The sequence below is a fragment of the Neoarius graeffei genome, chromosome 11 (genome assembly GCF_027579695.1).
Source record: "Neoarius graeffei isolate fNeoGra1 chromosome 11, fNeoGra1.pri, whole genome shotgun sequence".
NCBI classification, from domain to species: domain Eukaryota; kingdom Metazoa; phylum Chordata; class Actinopteri; order Siluriformes; family Ariidae; genus Neoarius; species Neoarius graeffei.
The window spans coordinates 41,289,479-41,297,518 of record NC_083579.1 but is presented as its reverse complement, the minus strand read 5'-3'; positions in this window follow the sequence as shown (position 1 = coordinate 41,297,518).

The window sequence follows — 8,040 nt, the reverse complement described above, 5'->3', positions numbered from 1 at the left end:
GATAATGTTTGCGTCTCTCTTTCTTGTGTGAAATAAATATTAACCCCCTTTTTTTTTTTTTTTCAGATAAAACCCTGAAATTTCATGTTCGTAATGTTTTCACGTTGAAATCCGTAACATGGTCGACAAGTCAGCATTTATCATTAATACTAACGTATGCCTGTTGTACTAGTAAACATATCTGAATGCGCCTTATTAACCCTTTCATTCATAAAGTAATTGAAATTGTATAAATAATAATAAGTTACATTTATATAGCGCCTTTCTCAAACTCAAGGTCGCTTTACATACAGTAGGTATACAGAACATAAAATATTTTATTACTCAGTTCTGCATAAAATCATTTCATATCTTCATTTTCACCTAAAATCAGTTTTATTAAAAAGGTTATTCAGCTAAAACCAAGTTGAGCAAAGGTAGAACACGGATATTACAAAGTACACGTGTAAGCATGTTTACGATTAGATACTTTTACATGCAATATATTACATAAATATTTTAATGCAAAGAATTATCAACTCCTAAAATTATTTTTTTCTTCTTAAATTTCAGTTACATTGCAAAACTTATTTTCAAAATTGTCAGGCTTTTATCCTCTTTCTATTAAAACGTTTTGTTTTATTAAAAGAACCCTGAAAGCAACAACACTCAAGGATGGAACAGTTAACAATAAGAAAAATAAATAAAGCTGTTGAGGCTAAGCTGGAACTTTAAGTCCTGCAACAGAGATGGATATTAGCACGAAGATGTGGGTGGTGGTTGTTCTTTTCCCCCTGTGAAATCACTCAAAACAGCCTTGGCAGGGGCAACTTGACACTGGAGACACATTTATCTTGTTTTCCTTGTGCACACTTCATAACCGCATCTTGTGACGTTCTTGGTGATGGCACTCCTAAACCAGCCTTTTCCAAAATGTCATGGGGTGTTGATCCTGGTTCCTTCTCAAGGGCACAGGAGTGTGACTTGGCCACCCATGAGAGCTCTCTTGTTTGGACCCAGTGTTGATCAATGCTTGAGCAGTCGTTACTTTAAAATTCTGGTCACAAGCATGTGTTTTCTTTGTCTCGTGAAGCTGCCATGCATTCACACATTCATCCAGGCAGTGGTGGCGAATTCAAATATTACTTTTGTTCTTCCTTCTCTGTGGATCCACACTGATCAGCAGTACATTCATCCCGCAGATCCACTCCGCCGTGTCATTATTGTAAAAGCTAACTGCAAATGAACAAAATAGTTTTTGGATCACAACACCCCCCCCCCCTTCCCCCCCCCCCCCAATTCCACCTTTCTGCAACATCCTGAGGATATCCTCTAGCACTGGCTGATGTCATGAGAGTGACTGTCCTAATCAAACCAAAAATGTCTAGCTCTTTAGGCAAAAAAGTTAATTTTTTGTTTGTTTTTCTCATAAATTTGCTATGTTGTACAAATTTAGAGCCATTTATTCAGTGAAAATTGGTTTACATCAGAACTGGACCATGTAGCAATGGAAGAAGATGGCCTGGTCTGATGAATCATGTTTTATTTTGCATCACATGGACGGTCATGTACATCACTTACCAGGGGAAGAAATGGCACCAGGATGAACTATGGGAAGAAGGCAAGCCAGCAGAGGCAGTGTGATGCGCTGGGCAATGTTTTACTGGGAAACCTTGGGTTTTGACAGTCATGTGGATGTTACTTTGACAAGTACCACCTGCCTAAACGTTGTGCAGACTAAATGGACCCCTTCATGGCAACGGTATTCCCGAATGGCAGTGGCTTCTTTCAGTAGGATAATGCACCCTGGTGCACTGCAAAAATTGTTCAGGAATGGTTTGAGGAATATGAGAGTTCAGGGTGTTGACTTGGCCTTCAAATTCCCCAGATCTCAATCCAACTGAGAATCTGTGGGATGTGCTGTATAAACAAGTCTGATCCAGGGAGGCCCCAACTCTAACTTTCAGGACCTACTGCTATCATCTTGGTGCCAGATACCACAGCACACCTACAGAGGTCTTGTGGAGTCCATGCCTTGATGGCTCAGAGCTGTTTTGGTGGCACAAATGGGACCTACACAATATTAGGCAGGCGCTTTTATTGTCCTGGCTGATTTGGTGTATATTGGAGGCATTTCCTGCATTTTTGGTAGTTGGCTAATATTGCATTTGATCAAAGGGTCTTGTGATTCTGCTATCTGTTGGTTTGGAGGCTACAACAAATCTAATTTGCCTTAAAATGGACTAATATGATCTGTCCACAAGCATGTACACCATGCATGAAAAGATGTGTGCTGACAGAACAGTCAACAGTTTTGCTTTAAGTCTTATTTAAAGCATATACGCAGAACCATGGCCTCACTTTTTATTTATAAACGCCTGAAACCTCAAGAATGGCATAGGAATAGCTTTAAGCATTAACAATAAACCTAATAGAGTAATTTTTACAATTAAAATGATCCATATAGGTAGTGATCTGAGTGAACGACCTTGACATCTGTGATGTCACAGCAGGAAGTCTGTCGGTCTCATCGCCATTTCCGCTATACTAAAACGCAGAGCTGACTGCAACTCCGATCCTCCATTTTGAGCTAATTTATCGCCATGCCACGTAGATGTGTTGCTGGCGGGTGCAGCAACACGACAGAAGGTGGATTTATGTTGCATTCATGGCCTAAGAACGTTCAAACTGTAAAGATTTGGACACGTTTTGCGAGAAGTTCACGGGCATGTTGGGCACCTACGAAGTGGTCTCTTTGTACTGAAGACTCATACGAAACCTCTGATCTGTTGAGGAGCGTTGGCTATAGATAGTTTTCACATGACGTCACAGAGTCGGGGATTCCCTAGTGGCGGCCATCTTGCGGGTCAAGCTTACCGTACGGGTCACTGAGCACACATTGTAACGCACAAGTACAAAGTCTTCAAAAGAACCCAAGCAGGATAGGATAGGATATTTATTTGTCCTTTCAGAAAATTGTTCTGTGCCGTTTACAGTACGTCTGATACAAACTATTACGAAAACACAAACACAATATACAAACACCCCCCCCCAAAACAAGATACAAGACAACATAGGACAAAACCCCCTCATGTCTTGCATGCAATATAATAGTAAAGTGCAATTACTCAGAGACCAAGTGCAATGGGTTATTCTGATACAATCTTACAGTTGGGTCCTTATTTAACAGGGCTGTACTAGTGTGTATAAATGATCTGCGAGCTCTATTTGTCTGGAATGAAGGCAGCCTGAACCTCCTGCCTGAAGGCAACAACTCATATGCCCGATGTAAGGGATGTGACACATCATCACAAATAATATGTGCCTTTTTTGCCACCCTTGTTTCTACAGTCATGGCCATACTACTTAATGGCTGGCAAGCAATCTTGCTGGCCATGTTGATTATCCTGTGCAGCTTATTTTTATTTGCTACAGATAGGGAAGAATACCAGGCCACAGAACAGAAACATAAAATGCTCTCAACAAAAGAATGATAAGAGCCGCATCATATCCCCATCAACTCTAAATTGCCTTAGCTTTCGCATAAAGTACAGCCTCTGCATCCCCTTCTTGTAGATGGCATCAGTGTTACATGTCCATGTTAATTTATCATCTATTATTGTTCCCAAGTATTTATAGTTCATCACAACCTCAATACCTTCCCCGTTTATTACCATATTCTGGTGAGTATAATTCCCCGTTCTAAAATCAATAATCAGTTCCTTTGTTTTTTTCTGTGTTAAGAAGAAGACAGCTGGACTTACACCAGTCTACAAACTGGTCCACCCAGTCCCTATATTGGGTCTCATTGTTGTTCTGTATTAACCCCACTATAGCTGTATCATCTGCAAACTTAATTGTGACATGATCGGCTGTATTACTTTGGCACTCATTTGTGTACAGCGTAAACAATACAGGGGAAATTACGCTCCCTTGTGGAGCCCCAGTGTTTGTTAAAATTGGGGGCGACACCGCCTTGTTTACCCTAACACACTGTATCCTCTCAGTAAGAAAGGACTCAACCCATCTTATGATGTTCGCATTTACACCCAAGTGCAACAGCCTCTCCATCATAAGGTGGGGCCTGATCGTGTTGAATGCAGATGAAAAATCTATAAAGAGAACCCGAGCATATCGTTTGGGCCTGTCTAAATGGCAATAGAGGTTATGGAGTATGTACAATAGAGCATCATCTGTGCTCCTCATACCCCTGTAAGCAAACTGTAATGGATCAATATCAATAGCAAGCAGGCTATTTAAAGCTAGCAATGGTGCACACCTGTTGTATTCACGGCTGTCATAATAGGTCAGATGATGACGTCAAGCGGAGCTTTTATGGAATTCCCACTGTACAGGAGCACGAAGGCGAGCAAACAAAAACTCAGCATACAAAGGAGAAATCTATGGCTTGCAAGAATCAACCGCAAGGATTATCAGCCTTCCAAACACAGCAAAGTCTGCTCCGATCATTTTATAAGTGGTAAGTTGTTTAAATAAACAATCAATTGTGTTTAAGTTTGTTTTTGGAAACCAAAACATCGTGTAAACAATCTCTGGAGAATGCCTAACTGGAGCCGCTGAGTGTACGTTTACATTGTAATGTACACTTAATATCGCTCGTTTGTCACGTTTCTATTTGACACTTGTCACTTCACTCACGCAAGGGTCATTTTTGAAAAACATTTTAGGTCTATTCTGTATGCAGGGATGCAAACAGCGCGCCTTTTGGCGGATGCCGCCTTTTTCACGGCTGAATCGTGCAGATCCGATTTTTTTTTTTTTTTTAGGGGGGGCGTTGGAGTGTCTGATTATAATTTCAAAGTAAATTCTGTATTAAAATTACTAAATAAGCAAATCCGTTACAGTCCATGAAACAGGAAGTATAAGGATGAGAAAAAAAACAGTGATTCGGAAAGCTGCGCACATTTGCGCAGCTTCGCGCAAATGTGCGCAGCTTTCCGATGCAAAGTAATATTGCACAGTATTCATAAGAGTCTTAAATCAACTCGATATTATACACACAGGGCGGCACGGTGGTGTAGTGGTTAGCGCTGTCGCCTCACAGCAAGAAGGTCCGGGTTCGAGCCCCGTGGCCGGCGAGGGCCTTTCTGTGTGGAGTTTGCATGTTCTCCCCGTGTCCGCGTGGGTTTCCTCCGGGTGCTCCAGTTTCCCCCACAGTCCAAAGACATGCAGGTTAGGTTAACTGGTGACTCTAAATTGACCGTAGGTGTGAATGTGAGTGTGAATGGTTGTCTGTGTCTATGTGTCAGTCCTGTGATGACCTGGCGACTTGTCCAGGGTGTACCCTGCCTTTCACCCGTAGTCAGCTGGGATAGGCTCCAGCTTGCCTGCAACCCTGTAGAACAGGATAAAGCGGCTACAGATAATGAGATGAGATTATACACACACACATTTATATGCAGTGTTGAGAGCTCTAAAATTCCAGTGTTTACATACCTTGGCTGTAATTAGGACACGACTGTCACTTGTTTTTATATGGTGGACTTCACGGACTGAGCCACAGACAAAATAATTGTATGACTCCAGCGACTTGTATGCTTTGAGGTCGTCAAGTGTGTAGGTACTTTTACTATTCACGAAATAGTTCACAATATCAGGGTACGATATGGATGGCAGCCCTGCATAGTCACTTGAAAATGCATCTTTGTCCACTTCGTAGGGGTCAATTCCCCCAATCAAGGCCAGTTTGGCTGCATACCGTTGTCGTGAGATGTCGTCCATTGTATCCATATACTTCCGTTTGCTTGATTTTGCCGACATTGATCTTTATTTTAGAAAACTGACTATATAACTTTATAAATTTGTCCGAGATAACGTAGCCGGTAATGGCGATGGTCCTTTGTTTGCCCCACTGTTGGGGTTCAACCCCAGTCAGAGACCCCGATTCCTTCGTGGGCCCCCCTCGGATCCGAGGACGAATGAACAGGACGATAGAAACAGACGGGAACACCAGAGAGTTCACATGCCAGTTTATTCGCACAGTCACTTCGTCGAAATGAAAACATTCTTGGAAACATCTTATAGTATCTCTATGTTTTTATATTTTGTCTTCGTGTGTGTGTGTGTGTGTGTGTGTGTGTGTGATGGGTGTGCGTCTATGTAGAAGTGGGTAATGATCTTGAATCAATCATAATATAAAAACATATTTCTGATGACAGTAAGGTACAGATAGATATCAGAGTCTCGGCTTATGGTCAATATTATGGTTAGAGCATGGAATGTCTAAACACAATGTCTAGTCTACGGAGTCTGTTCAGAGAAGGTCAAAGACACTAGTTTGCACAGAAAGGATCTAATAATTTAACATAATTTCTTAACACATGAATATGTGTTAAGTCAGTAAATTACATCTTGATTTCATCAACATAAGTAAAATAACAATACGTCTTTAATAATGCTAAAACAAAGAATGTTATAAGAAAATAAACATAAAAAATAAGAACAACTTAAACATAAGAACAATGAGAATATGTCTGAAAGAGAGAGAACAATTAAACAACTAACAGGATTAAACTCATAACTAAATTAGGTTAATGCTTTTAAACTAAAAACCCTTAGAATCATAAGATCTTAACTATAATTAAAATGTCATTATGAAACTAATCTAAAACTATAAAACTAACATTAATCACGGAATGCATTCATTAATTACGGGATCCAAATCACTACCATAGTATATTTCAAGCTTTTAAGAAGCTATAAACCTAAGTTTCAACTAAACATGAATTAACATAAACATGAACCTTAATTCTACCATTTCAGAATGTGTGTGGGTCGATCTGACACCAAAACAGACCTTGGCGTCGTTCAGACACATCTCTGATCAAAAATACACATTTCATAAACAAAATGTTCCCAAACAATGTCCAGCCGAGACAGAAGGTCATTTTTAACTGAACCTTAAGTTAATCCTTAATTTTGTCACCATTTTAATAAATTACTGCCTTCTTGGTCAAGAATAATACTTATATAAACCTAACACCCACAATATGGCAGCTGGAGGGCGTTCTCCGGAATGCCGTGACGTCAGTGAAAACTATCTATAAGCCTGTATTGAAAGACGGTGCAGTATCAACAGTTAAAGGAAAATAAAACTGTTAGATTAGATAAAACTTTATTGATTCCTTTGGGAGGGTTCCCTCAGGGAAATTAAGACTCCAGCAGCATCATTACAGATAAACAGAGAAAAGAAATAGAGAGAACTTCTAGATAAATTGAAATAAATTATTTACATATACAAATATAAAAAGAATAAGATATGGGGAAGAGAGGAGGGGGGGAGGAGGAAAAAAAAAAAGGGGGGGCGGCAGGAGAGAGATTGCATTTTATATTGCACATTTGCACCAGTTCTCCCGGAGTGTGAGCCGAGGGTTGTTGCTAAAACCCAGGACAGAACAGGCCATTATCGCTCAGGCAGTGACCTCCCCATAGTTGTTGCTAAAACCGGTGACGTCCCGTCCCGAGTTTTAGTAATTGCCTGAGCCGAGCAGTAATGGTGGAGTACTCGGTATGGAGAAAACGGAGAATGAGTGGACCAGCCGTCTGATTTCTCCGCTGGATATGCTCGCCTCAGCAGCAATATCTCGCCCTTACGTGGAAGAAGTGAATGAACGGAGAACTGAACGAACAACTGAAAATCAGATTGTTTCGAAACAATCGGCCACAAGATCGGCCTTCAAGAAGCGAGAACACAGACGGGTAAGACGCAACTCTCATTTGGATTAAAAAAAAAAAACACCAACACTTGTTTACCTGCATTTAGATTAATACATGTAACTTGTATTGTGTGTTTAAGTTGCCGGTATAAGATCATTTAATTTGCTTCAGAATGTGATTGTCTCAGTTCATCTGATTATTTAATTTGCCTTTTACGTTTTATCAGTGAAAATGCATGCATGTACATGTACGCTGCATAAGTTATAACACCTATCCTGTTTTAATGAGAGTCAACCCACAATCAATGAAGTCAAATCAGTCTTAGTTGAACAAGTCGGTAACGGTATTTCTTACTTTGACCATAAATTTTTATTTATATGACTT